This window comes from Diabrotica undecimpunctata, chromosome 8, assembly GCF_040954645.1.
Source record: "Diabrotica undecimpunctata isolate CICGRU chromosome 8, icDiaUnde3, whole genome shotgun sequence".
NCBI lineage: Eukaryota > Metazoa > Arthropoda > Insecta > Coleoptera > Chrysomelidae > Diabrotica > Diabrotica undecimpunctata.
Genome location: NC_092810.1, coordinates 33,633,880 through 33,637,155, shown reverse-complemented (window position 1 = coordinate 33,637,155; position 3,276 = coordinate 33,633,880).

Sequence of the window (3,276 nt, the reverse complement as noted above, 5' to 3'; positions counted from 1 at the left end):
GTCCTGCTCATCCTGTATTGCGCGACCTTCAAAATATCGAACTCTGTTTTCTGCCAGCAAACACAATGAGTGTCCTTCAGCCCATGGACCAAAGTGTCATCAAGAGTTTGAAAATCCATTACAGGAGAAGACTTTTGATGGAATTGGTTAAGAATAATGGAGATCTTAAACTAAACATTCTTGACGCCATCCTAATGATTAGTAAATCCTGGGACGAGGTGACGAAAAATACAATAAAACATTCCTTCAAATACGCAGGATGGCTGGAAGATCAAGCATTGACTGATGATGAAGATGACCTGCCATTAGATGTTTGGGCCAGACAGTTTGAACTTACTATCACCTACGCACCGGAAGAGCTAACAGATTTTGAAGAAGTTGATGAAAATGTAGCTACAACATCTGGACTTTCTGATGAGGACATCCTGCAAGCAGTTCGTGTAGAAAAAGAAGAAAACAGTGACTCGGAAGTGGAAGCAGAGCCAGAACCAGCTCCGACCCCTCAGCAGGCATTGGATGCGGCAAAAGTACTGCATCGATTCTTCATCCACCAGGAAGACGATATGAGTGCTGTGGAAGATTCGATGCGTCTTCAGGATAAGGTCAGGTCAGTTCTGTGGAAAGGGAAAAAGACAGACCAAGGTGACAGATTTTTTTGGTAATGTAGGCTAAATATATTTTACAGTAGCATATTATTTTTTTATTGTACAGTACACATGTTTTAATTGTACAGTCATTTTTTATACTGTATTGCTTATATTATTCGTTAATAAATCTATGTGGAATACAATGTTAATTCATTTATATTCGTTTTGATAATTTTTTTAAATTAAAATAGGTTATTATTAATATTACAGTACCGAATTTTGTCTCTCTCTGTATAACGATCCCTCCTTATAACGATGAAAATTCCCGGTCCCTTGCATATCATTATAGAGATATTGTTTCGATACAGAGCAGCGGCAAGCCGCTTATACGTAATAAATCTCAAATCGTCCGTTTTATACCTGATTATCTAGAAAGTTCCTTCGGCTTCTTTAACTTTCAGTCGGGACGGCAACGGTATTATTCGATCCTCGTCTCGAAACTTCCAATAGCAGGTATAAGCGGTATGACTCGTACTTCGACGTTTCTCGTAACATTATTATAATTGGATTAATATTTTCTCTCTTTCTTTTCTTGCTTATGCTTCTCTTAATTTTCTTGTTTACGCTTTCCTCTTATTTGTCTACATTTTTCCTCTTCTTCCTTACCTCTTTCTTTTCTTACCTACGCTTCTTCTTTTCCTGGTACTATTTTTAAACATCATGCGGGGTCCGGACGTATCCATTTCTTTATCAAATTCAGTATATGTTTGATATGACAATTGACAATTTTACAGCGCTGCTACTAATGATGCACTTCTTTATAATCTTTTTTATTGATAATAGCAAACAATATTACAATACTTGTTCAAAACTCGAACTGAATAATAGAACAATTCAAAAACTCAATTCGTAATACAATTTGAACTGTCAACATCCTGTATATACTCATTTTTTGTCTTTCCAAATATTACGAGACATTTCGCGATATTTTGATGATATCTAGAACATTCTTGATTTTTGCTAGTTCTTTTTCATGAAGAGATTTTTTCTACATGAAATAAATTATACGGATTTGTCGTAAACAATATTAAAGGTTTTTTGAAAATTATTCCCGGAATGTAAATCAAAACATTACATCAACTGTAATTTAATTCCGTATAAAATAATATTTAACACAATGTGGTTATTTAGAGAATATTAACTTTTAGAGAGCTATTAATAACCGAGATTGTATATCCAAGATATCTCGTTAAAATAAAGGTTTATCTCGTTTTTTAACAGGATCTTTTACTTTAGTATTTGTAAGCAAAAGATTATATATTTAATAATACTCCCTTCGTTCAAAAATAATTTCATAACAATCGCTGTTTTATATACCATCTTCTTTGTTTGTTTATTAACTGAATTCTTTAAGCGAATTTTTATTTTACAAAAACAGGTTTGTAAAGCTCTTTATTATTTTTTTGTAATGGGGGGAAATTTTAGAACAAAAAAAAAGTTAAATGTTGAAGATAAATACTTTTAAAATGGTAAAAAGTAAAAAAATGGAAAGAGAACTAAACAAGATACAAATAGAAGAGCAAACTAAGAACAAATGGGAGAACATAAAGCAAATAATGAACAAAGCAGCAAAATAATGTAATAAACAAGAGAATAAAAAGAGGAAAGACTGCTTCGACATAGAGTGCCAAAAAGAAATAGAACTAAGAATGTCCTTAAGGATATAAATCATCACGAAAGAAACAACAGAAAATAAGCTAAAAGAAATAGAAGAGAATTACAGAAATAAAAAAATTAAAAACCTATATCAAGGTGCTAGAAATGAAAAAAAAGAGGTTTCCAGCAAAAACCCATATTCGTTAAAAACAAAGCAGGAAATAATATAAGCGGGGAAGCAGAAATAGTCGAAAGATGGAATCTCCTGGAAGCGATAACATAACAGTAGAGATGATGAAATATGGTGGAAAACTGCTAAATAATTGGTAATGCAAGATCATAAAGGAGATATGGATAAAAAAACGAATACCAGAAGATTGGAAGGAAGCCATTATTTGCCCATTACACAAAAAAGGAGACAAAACAGAATGCAGTAATTACACAGGAGTAGCGTTACTAAATACCGTATATAAAATCCTATCAAAATCCATAAAAGATAAGCTAGAAAAAAAGAAGTTAAAAATATAATAGGCGAATATCAGTGCGGATTTAGACGAGAAAGAAGCACAACGGACACAGTATTCGTAATCAGAGGATTACAAGCAGAAAGCTATGAACACAACTTACCAACGATAGCGCTATTCATCGACTTCCAGCAAGCATACGATAGAATAAAGAGGAAGGAATTAAAAGAGACTCTTGAGGAACTGGGAGTTAGCAGAAAGTTGCGTAACATGATACATCTTACTTAAGAGAATACAGAAAACAGAGTGAAAGTAAACAATCATGCATCATGGACAAATTTATAGTAAACAAAGGATTAAGGTAGGGCGATCCTTTGTCACCGTTACTCTTCAATTTATGCCTTGAAAAAATAACGCGAGAAGCGAAAATCAATAGAGAAGGACTCCTATATCATAAAAGACACCAAGTTTTGGCATTTGCGGATGATATAGTGTTGCTGGCAAGAGGAAAAAAAGAGCCACAGGAGATAGTACAGAGAATAGTAAAAGCAACAAAGAAAATGGGACTT